The sequence below is a fragment of the Quercus lobata genome, chromosome 2, assembly GCF_001633185.2.
Source record: "Quercus lobata isolate SW786 chromosome 2, ValleyOak3.0 Primary Assembly, whole genome shotgun sequence".
Classification (NCBI taxonomy): Eukaryota; Viridiplantae; Streptophyta; class Magnoliopsida; order Fagales; family Fagaceae; genus Quercus; species Quercus lobata.
In genome coordinates, this window is record NC_044905.1 from 68739549 (window position 1) to 68762651 (window position 23103).

At 39.4% G+C, this 23103-nt stretch overlaps 1 long non-coding RNA gene and 1 other non-coding gene across 2 annotated transcripts; one reads left to right on the plus strand and one right to left on the minus strand.

The window, feature by feature from the left end:
- The first annotated feature begins 1308 nt into the window (after positions 1-1308).
- Positions 1309-3605, plus strand: LOC115976322. Its single transcript, XR_004088292.1, has 2 exons — positions 1309-1545; positions 2481-3605. It is a non-coding gene; the product is annotated as an uncharacterized LOC115976322 (long non-coding RNA).
- Positions 3606-19514: 15909 nt separating this feature from the next.
- Positions 19515-19621, minus strand: LOC115978497. The gene has a single exon (XR_004088768.1). It is a non-coding gene; the product is annotated as a U6 spliceosomal RNA (small nuclear RNA).
- Between the last annotated feature and the right edge of the window lie 3482 nt (positions 19622-23103).

Genomic DNA, 23103 nt, shown 5'->3' on the forward strand with positions numbered 1-23103 from the left:
TGAGTTTGCCATTGATGCGGGCTTCACAGAGATAATACTGGAAGGCAATAATGCTTTGGTGATGAAGATGATTTCTCAGGCCCAACCAGACCTATCACGACTTGGTTTAATCTACGAAGACATCTGGTGCTTGGCTGCAGGTTTCAAGTCCATTTCTTATAATTGTATTAGGCGTAGTGCTAATAGTGTTGCTCATTCTTTGGCTAGGTTTGCTAGATTACTTGACAATGAAATTGTTTGGCTGGAGGAGGATCCTCCGCCAGCTGCAGATGCTTTGTATTTGGATTCTAGTTTTCTAAATTAATGATATTGGTTCCAGCTTCAAAAAAAAAAGTTTCAACAATCAAGCTTAATCGCTGTGTTCGCTGAAATGTGAATTCAGTTGCACACTTTTTAGCTCGTTATGCTAGGCAGGTAGATGAGGATACTGTATGGTTGGAAGAGTCACCTCCTCTAGCATTGGAGGCATTGTATTTGGATTCTCTTTCTATTCATGAATGAATGAAGTTTGAGTTTGGTTTCCAAAAAAAAAAAAAAAAATAAAGCTTAACCAAGGACCACAAAGTTCCCTAAACACAAAAGGGCGTGAACGTTTGCTACAAAAATAAATACCAAGTGACTATTCTAACTTCTTGACACATGCTTTATTCTCAATTTGATTTCACCGCAGATATAAATTTCATGTTAAGAAATCTTGTGTAAAAATGTGATATGAAATTGGAGGGAAGTAGGTATATATTTTAAAACAGACGTCTCTCATATAAAAAAAAACTCACAAAGCTTTTGGTTGGTTTATATAGTAACACAAATACTAACAAATAAATCATAAAGAGAATTATTAAGGGCTTGTTTGGTTTAGAGGAGTTTTGAGTGATATTGTAACACCCCGACCCAATTTTTATAATTAAACTATGTGTTTAAGTGGTTAAGTATTATTAATATTTTAAGCCACTTACTTACAAAAAAATTAATATAAGAGTATTTAATAAGCATATTATTTTATAATGCCATTGAATGTGAATTTTAAAGATTATAAATAATTGAAATGACTATTTTGTATTGTAAATATATATTTAGCATGTACAAAACTATATTAGGCGGTTAAGTTGTGAGGTATATATATATATGCAAAGTGATGTTATTTTTTTTGTAGAAAAGTAAGTGTGAATGCAAGGAATTATTTTGGTAGAAAAGTAAGTGTGAATGCAAATATTATATATATATATATATATATATATATATATATATATATATATAAAAGTGTGAATGCAAGAAAGTTTGGAAAAAGTGGGTGTGATATTTGTTTTTCCCTAGCCATACACGTATCCAAGCCCCAAAAGACTTCTTACTTTTCTGATTTTTTTGGCTGCTTCTGAAGTCCAGCAGCTGCTTTTCTTCTTTCTCTATTTCCCCTTTCTTTGTTCTTCTTTCTTCTTCCTTCCTTACACGGCAACATCTCTCCCTTCCTCTCTCACCAAAAATTTTAGTTTCTTTAAAGAAGAAATTAAACAATAAACCCTAAGGTTTCATCTTCAAATTGTGTGGGTAAGTAAGTTAAACCTCATCTGATTTTGTGTATTTGGATAGTATAATTGTTTGCTTATTTTCCCTCTTTGTTCTCTGCTCTGTTTTTGGAAGTTGAATTGGTGATTCTGTTTTAGTGATTTGAAGGTTTAATGACATTATGGTTTATTTAATGTTTAATAACATATTTTAGTATGTTAATTATAGGTATAAAAATACCCAAATGAAATTAAGGCTTATTGCTATTTGTTGATGATTTTGTAAGAATATGTTCTGAAGCTGTCACTGTGACAGATTCTGTGTTTATGCATGGTAAATTATGTATTAAATTTTATATAGTGAATTTGGATGCTAGGGATAATTCCTATGAAACTTAAGACACTTTTGGTTGTTATTGAATTGGTCTCACAGCATTTAGATGAACATAAAAATAATGGTTTAATTTATAAGTTGCATGAATTTCTGACAGGACAGATTTGAGTATGCTGTCTTGTGTGATTTTTAGTAAATCATGAGTTTATGCTTTGACTCCGAAAATTTTATGGTATATACTGGACATACAGAGGAGTAGTTATGTAAAATTTCATGACAATTGGATGTGTTTGGACAGCCCGTTTGTATTTTACAAATGGGGCATATGCTGCTGGAATAGCACAGTGAACAGTAAGGGACATGCCTAACTTTGAGGATTTAAATTCTAAAGTTAAGATGAATTTTTTGAGCTATAATTTTATATGCTCATCCTTTGGTATGTTAGAATCATATATAAATTTTATGAATTGGTTTCTCTATGATTTAGTACATCATGTGGTTTGATGAATGCATTTTGTGTTTGTGGGAACCTCTTTGAGGTGGGATTAGGACTTCCTTGATTCTAAGAGATAGGCTTTGAGATGAATGTGTAAGTCTATGATAAGGAAATTATAGATAGTAATAAGCTTTGATTTATGGTTTAGGTGTTACCAGTATCCAAGTTTAAGCTCCGTCGACTGTAGGCTCTCGGTTCCTCTGCTTTCAGGTAAGGGATAAGTTATATGAGCATTTGGTAAGTCATGAGGTTATTTTAAAGTATGTTATGCATTAAAATGTTTTTGATTAGAGGTATGACATGTAATCATTATTCTGACAATGATATGTTCGTGAGCTTTCGAAAAACTTATGCATATGATTTAAGCATATTGATGCTATTATTGATTCCATGAACATGATGTTTAATGAAAAGAATGGAAATGCTATTATTATGAAATGTTATGCAAAATAAGAAATTTCAGTATGATGTAAAGTATGAAATGTTTTCGGGTTATGTCCTCTGATAATTTGAACTCAGCCAGTAGGGGTTAATTATTGGCTTTCCATGGAAATATGTTATCTGTTTGGCCATTTAAAGTAGAGGAAATGGGGCTGCCCATAACTCTAGGCCATTTAAAGTAGAGGAAATGGGGTTGCCTGTAACTCTAATCTGACTAAGGCCTTCTCCCCAATGTGTACGGACGGCGGGGAGGAACAAAACCTAGAGGAGATGTGCCATCAGGCCTCTCAAAGGGGACAATATCATGCACATGAGGTTTTCCAAATGTGATGAGGCCTTCTCTGTACAGCTTATCAGACATGGACTAACCAATATGTTATGAACAGCTATGTCATGTTATTAATCATGAGAGAATTATTTTGTTTAAATGCATTGTGAAAAGTGAAAGCTCTCATGGCAAGAAGAAGTTTCTAATGAAAAGAAAAGCTGTTCATTAAAGATAAAAGTTTCTGAAGTTCTGTTATGCTATAAAAGTAAAGTTTCTGATAAAAGTACAAGTTTATGTTTAAAAGTATCAGATATCTGTTTTTATGAAACGTTAAGTTTTCTGATCATGAAAGTTATAGTATTCTATGAGAAGAGGTTTATAAAGAAAGGTTTTCTTATTGGGTCAAGATGTTTCTAGTTTAATACAAAGTTGCCGAATAATTGATTTACGTTAAAATGATGATTTTGTAATGAGAATATATGTGGTGACTTTGTAGAAAATGATAGAAGTTTAATCCGAAAGGTTTTGGTAATATCAAGCTGATAAGAAAAAGGAGAACAATTATTTTCCTATGAAAAGCGTATAAGTTATTATTCTGAATAGTATAAAATACTATGCATGGAAAGTTGTTCTCCTATTTGATTATGCATAGAATGAAATGATTTGATTTACATGCATCCTTATTGAATTCTCATATATCTTACCTTTACTGAGCTGTGTAGCTCACCCCTTTCACTCTTTCAGTTAGCAGGTTTATTTTGGAGCAGAGGGAGCCTTAGTCGAGTTTTGGGAAGGAGCTGGTTTTAGTTTTATATGCATAGATCCTAAATTAGCAATTTGATGTTTAGTTTTTTTGTATTGTGTATTTTAGGATCTAAAGAAAGTTGTGTACCTTAAAGTATTAAGAGATGCATTATGTGAAAGTGTGGAAATTAAATGATTGGTGGATTATGTTATATTTTGAGTACAGTATAGATGCTCTGACTACCAAGTGAAAAATGATATCAAGAAGTAAAGAAACAAGAAAATTATTCTGAAATGAAAAAGAGAAGCTTTTGCAAAAGTTTTGTAAAAGTTAAGTTGGTTCTTGTTAATATCAGGTTTAGGCTTGATATTAGCATACCGGTCATGGTCACAAATCCGGGTAACCGGGTTTGGGGTGTGACAGATATGATTCAAAACTCATAACTGAGTTATCAAAACACATGGGACCCACACAAATTTTTTTGTTTGGCTTGATTTTCACATTGTGTTTTCATCACTCAAAACTCACAAATTTTGAGTTAGAGTGATGGAAACACAAAACAAGAAATAGGTGTTTTTAGTTTTTAAGAATTGAGTTTAAGTGGCATTTTTATAAAATTAAGTAAAGAATGGGACCCACCCATATGACTTGTCTCATCAAGTAACGTCTCTCTCCAACCCGTTCTCTGTCACCTCTCCTTCTTCATTTTTTTTTTCTTTTACCCAGAGCTCTCTCTTCTCACTGATCGTTCATTACTCCTCCACAAGCCGCCACCACCACCCCAGTCATCACCATCACGAGCAACCATTAGATCGGTTCAAGCTTAGCCCAGATTTGAAAACTGAAGATCGGTTAAAGAAAAACTGAAGATCGGTTCAAGCAAAACTGAAGATCGGAACCACCGAATCGATTCAAGCTCAGCCCAGATCGGAACCACGAGATCTGTTCAAGCTCAGCCCAGATCAGAAGTTTGGGTTTGATATGTTTGTGGTTTGGGTTTGCTATGCACGTGGACCTCGAGATCGGAAGCTTTGCCGGCAACATCAGCTTGTACTTCACGTTCACTGTCGCATAGCAGCAACAACTGCAGTAGCAAAGGCCGTCGTTTCATTGTTTTGGGTTGGAGCTCCATTTTTTGGCTTCAATTTTTTTTTTTTACTCTACGTTGTTCTTCTTCTTCGTCGTCGATGTGGGATTTGGTTGTGGGTTTCCTGTGCATTCTTTTGGATTTTTTGTGTGGTTGTTGGTGGTGTTGGTGGTAGTGGAATCTGGGTTTGTCGTTGGTGGTGATGATGAAACTGGGTTTGGGTGTGGATTTCATGTTCTTCATGTAAGTCACGTGGGTAAGGGAAGAAGACAGTTGAAAAAAACTGATCGGTGGGCTCCACCATTTTGACAAAATGTGGACTTAAAAGTTGAAATATATGACTGGGTTTTGTTAACAAACAAAAATTTTGGAGTTTTTGAGTGATAGTGAGTTATGAGTTATGGGTTTTGAATTTGAAATATGAGTATTGAAAACTAAGTTAAGAAAACTGAGTGATGGGGAAACCAAATGGGCCCTAAGAGTCTTATAGCTCAATGACATAACTCACTCTTCTTTATTAGAAGAACTAGGGTTTAAATCCCATAAAACTATTAAGAAAATCGAGACATATGGTACTACAACAGGCATGAGTACCCTATCCCTATGTGACGCTGTAGTGCATGTGTAACGTGTGATCAAAGATTGGATAGTAATTTCCATTTTTTTTATTGGAATTAGATGAGATATATTGGATCATAATACATACAAGTTATTTTCTAATACATAAGTAACTAACTTTTTAAAAGATTACTATTTGAAGGATGATGAATCAATATGAAAAGTCATGATTTTTAGAAATGTACAATTTCAAATGACTCTTCATTATATATATTTAGGGTACGAAACAAGGACAAATACAAAATTTTACAAAAAATTCTTTTAGAAGGAAATTTCATAATTATTGCCTGTAGTTGGTGAATTATCTATAACCCGGCAACAAACTGTTTTGATTGAGAGTAATTATCAATTTATCATCTTAAATATAGTGTTTGAAGTACAACTCAAAAATTAAAATCATATTATTTCATTATCACTGATTCCTACTTTCATTATTTCAAGATTTCATAAGAAGAAGACCCCTCAACCAAGGGCATTAGAAGCTTATTAAGCCACGGGTCCCAGAAGGACCAGAATCAATTATAAGTCTTAAACTTCTAGCAAAGGGAACAAAATTAACAAACAGTACTCCGAAGCACTCCCAATTCAAACTTACTTTCCTTTTGGAAACATCCTCACGTATATTTGTACTTAATAAAAATGGAAATCTATATGTTTTCTTTTTTGAGAATAGAAATCTATATGTTTTCAATTTCGTGAATTCCCTTAAGTTCAAAAAAATTATATATATCTTAAAAAAAAAAAGATACCACAATATTTTTAGCTTTTTACTGATAATCATATAATCATGAGCAGCTTTAGGTATAGTTTAAGCGTTCAAAATTTCAAATGAACCCCCTGAGCTCAGCAAAAATAAATAAATAAATTGGACAATATAATTTTTTTTATGTGACCTTTCTAAAATAAAATTTTGAACAGTTTGAACCTATATATATATTTTTTAAGCCTAGATGAAATAAGCTTAAATATGATCCTCTCAACAATATTTTTGTCTTTCTAAACACAAAAAAGGGCCAAAAAGAAACTAATTTGATCTAAATTTGGGGAAAAATAGTAAGCCCAGCAATAAAAGTAAAAATTTGTTCATCTTAAACCTTATAAAAACTCATTTAGATCTTAACAAATTTGAAATAATCAATAGATAAAAGTTTACTGTATTTATATCTCGCTTGCAGTTCATTTAACAATAATAATTAATATTGTGGGGCCCGGCCCAGAAATAATGGGCTATTCCAAAATCAGGCCCGTCCGAGGAGCGTCCTGCCCGAAGAGAAACCACACATGAAGCACTATTCAATCCCAATAACGAGGAGGTAACCTTTCCGAGGAGTAACTCCTCCTCGGACATCACGAAGTCCAGACGGGGAACTCTCCCCAACCAACTCAGTTCACCCTCTCAACATATAAAATGAATAAAATCCAAAATATCCCAGGGAGAGCTACCACCACATTAATTGCGCCCCAACCACCCTCTTGGCCGCATTAATGAGGAAATGACCCCTGAACAGTACCGCCTTGGCCTCTGCAACTCACATGGGGAGAGATGAGGGCGTCTGATGGGACAGGCACTCAAGTAGATGCTTAGATAATCAACAGGTGTAAGGTTGAGATGAGAGGAGGGGAACTATATAATGTAGTGGAGTCCCTCAAAGAAGAAAAGAAAAGAGACTGTATGAGGAACTAAAGAAATAGAAATATACGTGAGAGATCCATTCTTGTGCTTGGGTTTTCTGCAACAATACTGTCCATGTATCAGACCGAATAGGCTCACTGAAGCTAAGTTCTTTGACCCATCCTCTACAAATATTTATTGTGGGTTGCGCTTTGGGCCAGGGCCTGATTAATAGAACTTGGGCCAGGAAAATCGTGCAACTACAATTGGCGCCGTCTGTGGGGAGAACTAGAGCATCAGCTAGCACAACGGTCAAGCATGGCAGAACTAGGTCCGCACCAGGAGAATCCTCACCAGGCTGACTCCCAACAGACACAACCCGCCGAGTCCCAGAGGCAAAATAATCCCGTCAACCCAGGCTACAGGGGAAATCGTGAGGGAAGTGCGCATACTATCCGGACAAGCCAGAGTCACACTCAGATAGGTAGTCACGTGTCCCAGAAGCGAAATAGTCACCAGGCCATGCAGCGAGAGATAGATGATCTGAAGAGGAAGCTACGATGAGCACAGCGAAGGCGATCTCCTTCAGACTCAGACAAGTCCTCTAATGCGGAGGATGTGAGTTACCGACGGAGGTCAAGGACCCCCCCAAGTGAAACCTTTACCTACGAAAAGGAACCACGCCCTATGCGGAAGTATGAGAGCACATCTAGTAAGGGTTCGGGAAACGACGCCATGAAAAAGGCGTTGGATCAGGTTTCAAGGTCCCCCTTCACGTATAGAATTGAAGGGGCTGAGCTGCCTCGACGGTTCAACCAACCAGCATTCGCCATCTATAGCGGTCGATCAGACCCGGTAGAGCATGTGAGTCAATTTAACCAAAAGATGGCGATCTACTCGCAAAATGAGGCCCTTATGTGTAAAATCTTCCCGTCCAGCTTGGGATCAATGGCGATGAGGTGGTTCAACGGCCTAAAGACAAATTCCATAAGCTCTTACAAGCAGCTCACTCGGGATTTCTGCTCTCGCTTTATCACCAACATCAGAGTCCCCAAGCCCCTCGGTTCGCTATTGTCCTTGTCCATGCACGAGGGAGAGACTCTGAAAGCATACTCCGATAGATACTGGGAAGTATATAATGACCTGGATGATAACCACGACGCTGTCGCTATCAGCACATTCAAAAGCGGCCTCCCCACCGACCATGGCTTAAGGAAATCCCTCACTGGTAAACCAGTTGCCAACGTTGATCAGTTGAGGGATAGGATAGACAAGTACAAAAGAGTGGAGGAAGATCAGCTGCAAGGGAGGGGGAAGGAGAAGGTTATCCACCCCAAAGCAAATGATTTCAGGTCGGAACGGCACAACCATGGTCAGTCGAGGAGAGATTTTTCACGACAAGCTGGGCAGAGTAACCCGCAAACAGTGAATGCCATATTCAGAGAGCCCGTACAACAGGTACTGGAGAAAGTAAGAGATGAGCCCTATTTCAGGTGGCCGGGAAAGATGGCTGGAGAACCTTCCAAACGTAACCAGAACCTGTACTGCCACTATCATCAAGACCATGGGCACACTACTGAGGACTGCAGGAATCTGTGGAATCATCTGAATCAGTTGGTCCGAGAAGGAAAGTTACGTCACCTACTGCACTCGTCAAGTGGCCACACCAGCCAAGCAACACAAGAGCCTCGAAAGGACGTGACCTTAAGACCACCCACCGGGACGATACATGTCATCCTCGCCGCACCAGGAAGAACGGGACCACCCATCCCCAGGGTGTTAGCTGTTGATCGGCTTCCCTCCGGGAGCAGGCAGAGGGAACACAAAAGGTCAAAAAAGGGAAGCTCTTTGATACTGGGGTTCTCGGATGAGGATAAGAGAGGAACTATTCAACCTCACGATGATGCCTTGGTGGTCACTCTGAGGATTGGGGGCTTTGACGTGAAAAGGGTGTTGGTGGATTCGGGAAGTGCAGTAGAGATAATGTACCCTGATCTATACAAGGGGCTGAACCTGAAGTCAGAAGATTTGGCAGTTTATGACTCCCCCCTACTTAGCTTCGAGGGAAGAATGGTTACGCCAAAAGGACAAATCCGACTACCCGTACAGACTGGGGCGGAGGTGGTGGAGGTGAATTTTATCGTCGTCGACGCTTACTCACCCTACACCGCGATAGTCGCCAAGCCATGGATCCACGCCCTGGAAGCCGTAACCTCCACACTTCATCAGAAGGTGAAATACCCATCCAAAGGACAAGTGGAAGAGATCCGAGGAGATCAGGCCGTATCCAGGCAGTGTATGGTGGCCGCCGTCTTACATCGGCCCCATGCCGAGTCCTCGGCCCCTGAAAGTTTATAGCAATCAGCCGCCTCGGCAGAGCAAGACGACGGACTGGCCGAGGAGATAGGGTGTGAAAGTTTAGATAAAATCGCTGTCAACGACGACCCGGAGAAGTTCTTTCTGGTCGGCTCGGAATTGCCCTCTCAAGAAAAGGAGGAACTGGTCAGATTTCTTAGAGAAAATGTCGACGTGTTCGCATGGGACGCCTACGATGCCCCGGGCGTCGATCCTAGCCTTATTTGTCACCACCTGAACGTCAACCCCTCTTCCACTCCGAAGAAGCAGCCACCCCGACGCCCTTCAAAGGAACATGCTAGTGCCGTAAAAGACAAGGTGGCAAAGCTAAAAAGAGCACGGGCTATCAAAGAGGTCTTCTACCCAGAGTGGCTGGCAAACACTGTGGTGGTAAAGAAGAAGACAGGGAAATGGAGGGTCTGCGTAGACTTCACGGACCTGAACAAGGCGTGCCCAAAGGACCCATTCCCCCTACCCCGAATTGATCGATTGGTGGATGCAACCGTGGGGCACCCTCGAATAAGCTTCCTGGACGCCTTCCAAGGCTATCATCAGATACCCCTTGTGCTAGAGGACCAAGAGAAAACGGCTTTCATGACGCCCATCAGAAACTATCATTACAAGGTGATGCCGTTTGGGCTAAAGAACGCAGGCTCAACCTACCAAAGAATGATGACTCGGATGTTTGAACCACAACTGGGCAAGATCATTGAGGTTTATATAGACGATATGGTCGTCAAGAGTAGAAGGGCGTCTGAGCACGTGAAGGACCTCGGAACAATCTTCACCATATTAAGGGAGCACCGGTTGCGGCTGAATGCCTCCAAATGTTCATTCGGGGTCGGGTCTGGGAAATTCCTAGGGTATATGGTCACCCACAGGGGAATAGAAGTAAGTCCCGATTAAATCAAAGCCATTAACAGCCTACAGGCTCCTCGGAATCCGAAGGAAGTACAGAAGCTCACTGGTATGATTGCGGCGTTGAACCGGTTCACATCGAGATCGGCGGATCGATGTCGGCCTTTCTACCTCCTGATAAACAAGTGGAAAGAGTTTGCATGGTCGGAGGATTGCGTTCAAGCTTTCCAGCAACTTAAAGACTACCTGTCCCGACCACCCATCATGTCCAGCCCTGAGGCAGATGAGGTGCTGTTTGCCTACATCGCCGTAGCTCCCCACGCTGTAAGCCTGGTACTGATACGGGATGATAATGGGGTGCAGCGACCGGTGTACTATGTGAGCAAATCACTACATGAGGCCGAGGTGCGATACCTACCTTTAGAAAAGGCAATTCTGGTAATAGTGCATGCAACCCGAAAACTTCCTCATTACTTTCAGGCGCACACGGTCATCGTTCTGACTCAGCTTCCTCTCCGAGTAGTGGTTCGAAGTGCTGACTATACAGGAAGGATCGCCATGTGGAGTGCGCTCTTGGGAGCCTTTGATATAAAATATATGCCCAGATCCTCCATCAAAGGACAGGTCCTCGCAGACTTGGTAGCGGAGTTTGCTGAGCCCTCCATAGAAACAATAACCGAGAAGAGGGACATGGATGGAAAGTCGGTTGGTGCGATTTCAATAGGGAGGAACACGCATTGGAAGGTCTACGTAGATGGCGCAGCCAACCAGAGAGGGTCAGGAGTTGGAATAGTTTTAATATCCCCGGACGGTGCTGCCATTGAAAAATCATTAAGGCTCGGATTCTCGGCTACGAACAATGAAGCCGAATACGAAGCCTTACTTCAAGGGATGACGATGGTTCAAAAGTTGGGCGGAAGAATAATAGAAGCGTTCTCGGACTCCAGACTGGTAGTCGGACAGGTGATGGGTGAGCTGGAAGCCCGAGATACTAGGATGCAAGAGTATCTGGGATAAGTCAAGCGGCTGCAGACGAATTTTGAGTCCTTCAATCTGACACACATTTCCAGGAGTGTCAACACTCATGCGGACTCGCTGGCCACTCTCGCCACGTCCTCGGCACATAATCTGCCGCGAGTGATCCTGGTTGAAAATCTAGCCCAGGCAAGTTCCATCAGCAGAGGCCCTGCCAGAGTCCATCAGATCAGAAAGAGTCACAGCTGGATGGATCCCATAAAGAACTTCCTTCAAAACGACGTCTTGCCGGAAGAAAAATTGGAAACCGAGAAGATACGAAGGAATGCTCCTCGGTTTTGGCTGTCAGAGGACCACAAACTATATCAGCGCTCCTATTCTGGACCGTACCTACTCTGCGTACACCCAGAAGAATCCGAATCTCTACTTGAGGAGTTACACGAGGGGATTTGTGGAAGTCATACCGGAGGGAGATCGCTGGCGCACAGGGCACTTACCCAAGGGTATTGGTGGCCGAACATGCAGAGAGAGGCCTAAGAATACGCTAAGAAGTGCGATCAGTGCCAAAGATTCGCCCCGAATATCCACCAACCCGGAGGAGTTCTCAACCCCCTCTCGAGTCCATGGCCGTTCGCACAATGGGGCCTTGATCTAGTTGGACCCTTCCCCAAGGCCGCAGGGAACAAGCGATACATAATAGTCGGAACAGACTACTTCACTAAATGGGTGGAGGCTGAACCATTGGCCAACATTAGGGACGTGGACGCCCAAAAATTCATCTGGAAGAATATCATCACCCGCTTCGGGACTCCGCGTACCCTCATTTCCGACAATGGTCTGCAGTTCGACAGTAAAAACTTTAGGGAGTATTGCCGCGAGTTTGGAATCATCAACTGATATTCCACCCCCGCCTACCCTCAGGGAAATGGACAGGTCGAAGCCGTGAATAAGGTCATAGTGAACGGACTGAAGAAGAGGTTGGACGAGGCGAAGGGGAGATGGGTAGAAGAACTCTCCCGTGTCTTATGGACTTATCGGACGACGCCGCGACGATCGACCGGTGAAACCCCCTTCTCGATGACTTACGGGGCTGAGGCCGTGCTCCCGATAGAGAACAACTTTCCCACACTGAGGTCTAGATCGTTTACCCTAAGCGATAACAACGAGTTATTGGAACGGAGTCTGGACCTAGCCGAAGAAAGAAGGGAAAAAGCGATGATTCACGTGGCCTATTATCACCAGAAGCTGAGACAAGGGTATGATGCTAACGTCAAACCACGGCCTCTGGGGCCAGGTGATCTCGTAATGAGGAAGATTCTTGGCAGCGCAAAGAACCCCTCTTGGGGCAAGTTGGGGCCCAATTGGGAGGGACCATACCGTGTCACATCCGTGGCCGGAATAGGCGCCTACTACCTAGAAGATTTAGATGAAAAAGCTGTACCTCGACCATGGAATGTAAATAACCTCAGAAGATATTATTATTAATGAGAATGGCTTAGCATACGTTTTCTTTCATGATTATCCGCTGCTTGCTGGGCTACTGACAACTATTCATAATTTTAAACAGAACCCAAGTCCTGCATGGCTCCTCGGACCACAGACTTGGGGGAAATTATTACTCATAAGTTTTAAACAGAACCTAGTCCTGCATGGCTCCACGGACCACAGACTAAGGGGAAATTAATACTTAAGGCAACTATTCATAGTTTTAAACAGAACCCAAGTCCTGCATGGCTCCTCGGACCACAGACTTGGGGGAAATTATTACTCATATAAGTTTTAAACAGAACCTAACTCCTACATGGTTCCTCGGACCACAGACTTAGGGAAAATTATTACTTAAGACAACTATTCATAGCTTTAAACAGAACCTAAGTCCTGCATGGCTCCTCGGACCACAGACTTGGGGGAAATTATTGCTTATGATAGATTGGGAGATTATTACTTAAAGGAAATCATTTTAATACGTGCGCGCAGTCTGGCACCATCGCAACTCTCAGATGCGCAGCCCAAAAACCCATTTTATTTTGACCGTTTATCTGTATCTACATAGTTGCAAATGTTCAAAGAAGAGCGCTACTGACGTGCATCCATAGTGAGCAAAACGAACATTTTATATTAATATTCCGAGTACATTAGAAAGAGAGGTCCTTACAAAAGAACGGGAAAATAGGACGACTCTCGGTCAAAAAAAAAAAAAAAAAAAAAAAAAAACAAAGATCAAAAGCCTAGAAGGCTAAGCCTCAGCAGGAGGATCTTCTTTCTGCTCGGGCTGAAGAGGCGGAACCTCGATGGTAGAGTCTGCGACAGGATCCTTCGCCATATCGGGCATAAGGACAGCATCAGGCGTCGCCAGATCCTACTCTGAAGCCATTTGGGCGTCATCAAGCCTCTCTCGGATCTCCTGAGGATAGAAGATGTTCTCGGGCAGTCTTAGCGCTGAATCCGCAGGAACTCCTGCAGCATCGAGAGCATGAGCCCATGAAATACTGCAGTAATCCCTGCATACCTCGGGGATCTCCTCGGATAGCCTAGCCTCCGTCTCTTCGGCCCCGAGCTGGCGAGCGGCACTCTTCTCAGCCTCTATGGCCTCTCGGATCAGTTGGGCCTCCTCTTTGACCCGCAGCAACTCATCCTCGACCTTTTGCAGAGCAGTCTTGAGGTCCTGCACTGCCTGTTTCTCAGTGGCGAGGTTGATCTGGGTCGCGAACAGCTCCTTGCGCTGGTCCTCCGCCTGGGCCTCAGCATTCTTCAAACCAGCATCTGTAGATTTGCGCCGGTTCTTCGACTCCTTGAACTTGTCCATGAGTTCAGCGTAATCGTGCTGGAGGGACCCCAAGGTTTTCTCCACCTCCGCCCGCGCCTGAGTCTCGACCTCAGCCCGACTACTGTTACCGCGGTAAAATTCCTCAGCCACGAATACCTGCTGAGTAATCTACAAACGAAGCAAGATTGCTTTAATCTAACAAGGTCAAATAGATCAATGAAACAGTAAAAGGATTACTTACCATCGCGAGATCCCTTTTAAGGGATAGGAAAATCTCAGGCTGAGAGAACCGCCTATAAGCCTCCATATCCCGAGGAAGGAGTAGGGGCTGCTCTAAGGCCTCGGCCACGTATCCCGCCCGGCCTCGGTTGTACTCTCGGATCGAAGTATTGTAGGGGATGGCCACCCCATCCAGCTCCAACCTGGGGCCCCATACACGCGGGGCAGCACGTACCTCCGCAAGATTCTCCTCGTCCCGACTCTCCGAGGAGTTGCCCCTTCTGCTCCTTGGCGCGCGAGTGGTCTTTTGCTGCTTGGTCGGCTGGGCAACCACCTCGCCCTCCTCAGGAGTGTCGGCCGGCATTTTCTTCTTTAGGTTGGGATTAACTTTAAGGCCAAGCTCCGAAGTGTCCGTAGGGGCCACAGGAGGGAAGGTCTTGCCCTGTGGTGGAGTTGGTGCCTTCGAGGACTGCCCTTTCGATGACTGTCCTTTTGACGACTGGCCTTTCCCTCGGGAGGCCATCAGTTCCTTCAGAGTTTTTCCTTTTCCTGCCATGGGCTCTATCTCTTCGCCCGAAGTATCGTCCGAGCAGATAACGATGGAAGGAACACCAACTGCAGAATGTCGGTCCCGCTCTCCTTCGGGATCGGAAAGTTCCACCAGGGGGGTCTGCTGAACTTCCTCCTCAAAATAAAACTCGTTTATCTCTGCCTCAAGGGAAAGACGAGATGATTCAGCTTCCTCTTCAACCTGAACGGCAGCACCAGGCTCGTTTGGCGGAGGTAGCTGCTCTGCCAAGTAGGGATCTCTAACACCGGGCAGCACAACTGGTGGCAGATCGTGTTCAGCTAGGAACCCGTCCCTGGACACGTCAATCCTAGCCAACCTCGGACTACCAGCCCTTATGGCGTGACCAATAGCCTGGAAAGAGCTGCTCAGAGGTTGATAGCCCAGAACCAGATGGGCAGCACGCAACTGCCCATCCTCGGAAATGTAGATCTCCGACCTAAGAAGGTAGTTCAACGCTGGCACGTTCACAAAGTTTAGCTGAGGGGCGACGTGAATTTTATCTGCAAACAATCAAGGAAAAGGGGATTAGTTCACGAAATCTTCCAATTATAAGGAAAGCAAAAAATGTAACCCCTCAATGCTAAATCCTATCACAAAAGGGACCGATCTTAGAGACGCCGCATCTGGGTTTCCTGCCCGAGTTGGACAATGAATACCGTCGAACCACTCCCCAGAAGCAATAAGGAAATCATTCTTCACTGTCTTATTGGATATTGGGAGACAAGAGATCAACCTAACGTCCTCGTTCCGGGATTTAAGATAATACCCCTCATCCCCGAGGCGATGACATTCGTACAGATAAGCCACATCGTGCCAAGTAAGGCCCAGATTCATCCGCTCGTTTAAGACATCTACACAGCCTAGAATCTTGAACATATTCGGGGCACACTGATATGGCGTCAACCTATGGTTGAACAAGTACTCTCTTGTAATCCTACGCATGGGAAGTGTCATCCCTCCCTCTATGAAAGCAATCATGGGGATAACGACTTCTCCCTCACGCCTATCTGTCAATACTCCTTCAAGAGGACAGTACCGCAGCCCAACCCCCGGGGGAATGTGGTATTTTGCCCTAAAGGCTTCCATAGCGGCTGAAGTTTTTACTAATTTCTCAAATCTACCCATCAGAACTGAACTGGGGAAACGAAAGTAAAAACTAAGAAGAAAAGTAGAGTCCGAGGAGGGAATTGAAACGGCGAGATGAACAAAACGTACCGGTACTTCCGCAAAACGCTCGACGGGACGCCTAGAAATCTCTCGTGGATGAAATGCTTCACAGAAAACGGCTACGGTGGCGTAACGGACGCAAGTGCTGGTATATCTCTGGGATTCGATGGGGTTCTCTGGAGTCCTCTAAGGTTTACGAAATGCAGATAAAAAGAAGAAACTGAACCCCTCTGACGTCTTATATAGCCAGGAGGTGAGAGAAAAGATCGCTCCTGCCTAAAAACACGAGAATAAACGATGGCCGTTCGATCTACGCCACATCGTTGGATGAGGGAACATAACGCCTCCAGAAGTTAATGGCCGCGCCTCGTAAATTGTAGCGCGTCAAAAGTAACGGACCACACGCGCGCCACACGCTCTCCTTATTTCCGTCCTCTCCCAAACATCAAAACCCCATTTTCTCCTTCTCAGAATGAGATAGAAACCGGAGTTTTGAGGGGCTATTGTGGGGCCCGGCCCAGAAATAATGGGCTATTCCAAAATCAGGCCCGTCCGAGGAGCGTCCTGCCCGAAGAGAAACCACACATGAAGCACTATTCAATCCCAATAACGAGGAGGTAACCTTTCCGAGGAGTAACTCCTCCTCGGACGTCACGAAGTCCAGACGGGGAACTCTCCCCAACCAACTCAGTTCACCCTCTCAACATATAAAATGAATAAAATCCAAAATATCACAGGGAGAGCTACCACCACATTAATTGCGCCCCAACCACCCTCTTGGCCGCATTAATGAGGAAATGACCCCTGAACAGTACCGCCTTGGCCTCTGCAACTCACATGGGGAGAGATGAGGGCGTTTGATGGGACAGGCACTCAAGTAGATGCTTAGATAATCAACAGGTGTAAGGTTGAGATGAGAGGAGGGGAAATATATAATGTAGTGGAGTCCCTCAAAGAAGAAAAGAAAAGAGACTGTATGAGGAACTAAAGAAATAGAAATATACGTGAGAGATCCATTCTTGTGCTTGGGTTTTCTGCAACAATACTGTCCATGTATCAGACCGAATAGGCTCACTGAAGCTAAGTTCTTTGACCCATCCTCTACAAATATTTATTGTGGGTTGCGCTTTGGGCCAGGGCCTGATCAATAGAACTTGGGCCAGGAAAATCGTGCAACTACAAATATGTTTATTATATTTAGAAACAATAGATGACTTCCAAGATTTAATTTTAACAACAATAATTAGTATGTTCATTGTATTAATCTAAACAAAAATCTTAGAGCCGCCACAACATATGATATATGTATTTTTTGATATAGTTGTAATATACTGCTAACCCTGCAGTTCAAACACTTTTCTCTTTAGCTTTTGTGCATCTCAAACCCTTTTCTCTTTAATCTCCCAAGTGCTTTGTGCATAGGGATGTGCCAATTAAGGTATAAGACTCTTTACAACATAACCTATTAGTTGTGATACCTTAGAAGGCTTTAGATAAAACTGCAAATGAGCCGAGTCAAGTTGAACCATGTATTAAAAATTAAAAATTATTCATTTAATTCTATTTCAAATTCAAGTCGAATTTGAACTCATAAATAATTAATGAACTAGATTACTTGTTCAACTTTTGTTTGTTTTCCTATCAAACATGCTCAAGCTTGTTCACAAGATATTTTATTAATTTTTTTTCTCATATTTTGTAAACAAAAAGACTCTCTTCACAAATTTATATCAAGATTAATAATATATTTTAAATAAAATGTGGATCCTAGTTAGTTCAATAAGTGAAATCTTTTGTTATTGAATAAAAGATGTGTAGAGTGAACCCCACATTTAACCAAAATAAAAAATTAATTGATGTCTTAGCCTGATGACAATAACAATTGTAAGGATGCAATTTGAGTCCTTAGCTCAAAGGATAAATGAACCTAGGCCCAAAAAACCCAATACAATGAATTTATAGAGAGTGGATTGGAAAACTGGGTTTTAATGAATCAGACAACAAGTAAAGTGGATTCAGATGACAAGAAAATAGAGATAGGCTGGTTTAATCTAAAGAAAGTTGTCCTCGACACAGTTCGAGATCAATTCTTATATATTGATTCTCAAATTTGATTACAAGTTCAATTCTGGATTGTTACAGTGTTTCTCTCTCAATTTCTCAATCCCTTTCTCTTAAGGGTTCCTCCCTATTTTATACTCTCCCCCTTTCTTTATCTCTGACCTCCACGTGTAAATCAGATTGTTGATCCTGATCCCTGTCACATCAACCCTCTCCTGAAGTCTTTGGAGAGTAGCTATAAGGCTGAAAGTTACTGTTCAGACATAATTTCCTTATTAATGCAGCCAGAGAGTTAGCTGCAAAGCATTTAATATGGTGGCAGCAGCTTTCCTTTAGATATTTTCTAGCTCCCATTTGTCTTGTACGTTTGCAGTGCATATCCTTATCAATAGAACTTCCTGGAACGTCATTCTGGATGATAGAACACACTTTCTGACCTCTATCTCGTTAGCTGAATAAATACTCCTCCTCGGCTTACTTCCCCCATCTTTCACAGTCATAATTTGCTTTTGAAGTTTAAAGTCTTACATCTTCCTTATTGTTGATTTGTCCTCGAACTATTGAGCCTCCTCAGCCAAGCCCAAGGCCCAACATATACTTTTGGTCCCCTTGTCCCTAGAGCAATCATCATAGAGTGGATGCCATAGATTGAAGTTTCATCATTTATATAAATAAAATATAGTATTTGAGCTAATAGATAGAATAATTATTGTTTTTGAACCTTTAAAAATTAGATTCAACAACATTATATTGTTAATAATTTTTGCCTTCAAACGGGCTATTTATATTATTAATCTAATATCAAGTTTATAAAAATATATCTTATATATGTATTTATATACTATTATAATATACTAGACTCATCACACGCACTTTGTGCGTGCAATAATTCTGTTTTTTATTTATTTGTTTTTTTGGTTAAGTGTTATAATTTTTAAAAGTGATATATGAATAATAGTGTGTATTTTTTTTTTTTTTGGTTTTAAGAAGAAGTAAGGTAACGTGAAATAATATTTAAAAATTTTTTTGTTTGGGTTTCAACATTTTACGAACTAAAATATCCCCCACGAAAATTCTTAAACTCTCTAAAATACCCTTATCTTTTAGTTAAATAATTTTAAATTTAAAAATACAAACCGATTAAAAGAGTAATTTACTGTTTCTAAGTTTTAGATTTTTTCCTTTATTTTCTCTATTCAACCTAAAACTTAGGACACCATCTCTAGTTTTTTTTTTTTTTTGGAAAAGATCTTTATTTTATTTTTAAACATTATTTCACGTTACCTTACTTCTTTCTTAAAAAAAAAAAAAAAAATACAAACAGTTATTTATATATCAATTTTAAACATTATAACATTAAACCAAAAAAAAAATAAATAAAAAAGAGTATTATTGTACGTGCAAAGCATGTGTGATGAGTCTTTTTTTTTTTCGAAGAAAAAATTTGGACCATTTCTCGATTTATGTGTGTCATCCTTGCAAAGGAGCCATGCTAATCTTCATTGTATCGTTCCAATTTTATTAGATGTCTAGTTAATAGTAAAGATACTTAAGTGGAATCCCTTAGTCACATTACATATTTGTTCACAAACACATAACTATATAAAAAAGCTTTACTCTAGACCGATATGGAGCTATCTTTTCCAACACATTACACGGCAAATTATATAACTATCCTTGTATATTATTTAAATAATTCACATGACTCATTAAAAAAAATCATATAACTTAAACTACACATGGATGGTTTTTGGGTTTGGTTTATCTCCAGTGTTTTTTTAACTGAATGTGTCATTTTATTTTAAATATACAATAACAAATGGTAGTGGGTTTTAATCTCTACATTTTATTTAGTTAGTGAATGATGTGATAATTTCTCATTAAAATAAAAGGAAATTTCAGTTAAAAAAGTAATAGAGGTAAGCCAAACCCGGTTTTTTAATTGCCACATAATAACTTCTATAGCAAGATAGTTTCAAATTGGTTTGTAGTCAAAATTTTTCCTAATTATATTTGAACTTGACTCCCTTAATAATTGACTCAAAAATCATGCTTGAACTTAACTGCTCTATTAAATAAAGCAACATTTTATCTCAATAAAAAAATAAAAAAATAAAGCAACATTAAAAGAAGTACAAATTAAAATCCAGAGCTTAGTTCCATTAATAAGAAATATAAATATGAATATATATATATATATATATATATATATCTTTGTTTTACCACAAAAAAAAAAGAAAAAAGAATATTGTTACCATTACTTATCCAAAATGAACTCCAGTTGGAAGAAGCACTACGACTTTTAATATTCACGGGAGTGGTAGAGCAATTCCCAATTCCCACGTATTGGACGCCGGATTTCGGTGGCTTCTACAGGAGAAGAGCGTGGATTACAGACGCATTCATCGAGCGTGGAATTGGCAGTCCATGGGATTGAGATCAGTTTTCTCTTATAGTTGGAAAAACCTTGTGCCACCAAAAAAAATAAAAAAAAAGAAAAAGTCTCACAACTCCTCCACAAACCACAACTCACCTGAGTTGTGGCTTTTTCTATGGGCTTTTTTTTGGCACGAACTCGCCTCGCGTTCGTTTTTTATTGACGTTTTATGTTTATCTATGCGAGTTAATGCCACGTAAGATTCATGGGGGCAATTGGTGACGTGTGCCTTCTTCATTATTTGAATTTCTTTAACTAATTTTTTATTAAAAAAATACTAATATTTCAAGCTCAAATCTATCTTGATGGAGCTTCTTTTGTCTCATACCACGTAATTTCTTGGCTCCTTCGAATCCCAATTCCGCGAACCAAGTCCATAAAAAGACAACCTTCTCAAGCTGTAGATGTGTTTGTGATTTTATTCAACTTGCTCCTCCATAATTAACTTGTATTCTTCACTCTCATTAAATTATTAAAAACAAAAAACCCAGCATTTCTATACCATCAAATGGAAAAAGGGAACATTTTAATTTTAGAAGATAGAAATTGAATAGAAGTTAAAAATATCCTATCCATTCATTTCATCATTTATTTCAAATTTTAAACCTTTTTCATTTTAATTAAATGAGTAAAGCATTATCATGTTCTATATATAAATAGCCGAAATCCAATGTATACTTGAAAAGCTTAAACCTTAAACTTCTACTTTCACTTAAATAAACAAAAGAAAACATTAAAAAAAAAAAAAAAAAATTCTACTTTCATTTAATGGTCAATGGTAATGAAAGTTTAGAGTAATTCTTCTATATTTTTATATTTTTCCACAATTAATTGTTGATATGATACAATAATTTTTTTAGATGGGTAAATAAGAAGGAAAGGAGGAGTAATTCAAACTATAAACATGAGAAACTATATAAAGAATGTTATTATTACGAGTTATAACCAATTCATTTCTTTATTTATTTATTTTTAATTTAAAAGAACTAGCTATCACTTGAACTCCGACATTACCAATTTTTTTGTTGTATACCAGTCTCTACAAGTCATGTTAATAATATGAAATAAAAATAATAATTGTAAAGACTACTGTGTATAGAAAAATGCTACATTCATGACATTTTCATAACATTTTTATAAAAAAATCTCAGGTGACAAAATGTTAATGGTGGATAAAAAAAAGTAATATCATTAGTGAGATAAAATGAAAATCAGTAACAAATTACCTTTTTTTGTTTTTTGAGAAGAATTTCCTCATGAAATTTGTTGATTTAATTGTGAATTTTGTTTTTTTTAATCGAAATTATAAAAATATTGTGAACGTAGCATTTTTTTGGTGTATACACTCAAGCTATAATACTTATATAGGGGTGACGTACATTAAATTTAGGACAAATAGACGTGGCTGGATATCATCTGTGATTTTAAAGCCAATTGACAGCTTATCGATCTCAGGCTAATACTTAAATACAGCCATGCATTAAAATTCTATGTTATTAGTATCACAAGTTTAGAAATATTTGGCATAGTTGAGATAAATTGGGAACAGACACGGCTGTCTCTACTTTTTAACGAAACAAGAAAAAACAAAACAAAAACAAAAAGGATGGACAGGGCATAGAGGTTTCGGTATTTTTTTTTTTAAAAAAAAATGGTATTTTCAATTTTAAGTGTTTGGTATATCATAGAGTTGGGTGAGCCTAAAATTTGTGGGTTCTTGTTAATTCAATTGATAAAATTTTTTATTATCAAATAAGGAATATATGTAGTTCAATTATTGTCTATACTAAAAAGTGATTAGTGTTTTCATCTTATAATGAAGAGCAATCATGGAGCATACGTCATATATTGAAATTCTATGTACCTCTAAAAATTAGGTAAGCCCAAAACTATCTAGTTTTAATTTTCTTCCCAGTCCCCACCTCAAAAATTTCAGTAAATATAAAATGACAAAATTTAGTTTCAAAATTAGTTGTAACTTAAGACTACAACTTCTTTTAAAAAAATTAATATTACTTCATATTTTGAAAATCTAACTATTGAATTGCATATTCTTTACGCTCTTAATACACATGTCATATTTTGCGTCAATCTTATATTATTTACTATAAATTTATATTTTATGCATAATTTTAAATTACAAAAACTTGCAATTTAAACAATTTATTGATGATATAGCTATTAATCTTTAATTTTCTAGAAATTTTGCAAGCATGGAGGATATAAAAATTAAGAAAATGTAATTCAATGATGCATTTGTCAAAGTTCACCTTTAATATAAAAAATATATATATATATATATATATATATATTGAGTAAGGGCTACAACTAATTTTGCAGTTAAACTCTGTCGAATATAAAATATAAACTTAATTTGATGGTTACAATTTCACTATATAAACTAGTGTGTAGCCACATGCATATACATGAGTACAATTAAAAATAATCACAATTATACGGTTCAAATTATACATGCTATTAACTTACACTTTTTTTAAACCATACATTTCTAAAAATATGTAATGGTTTTTCATATATATATATATATATATATATATAGACTTTTCGGTTTTTTACCCAATAATTTACT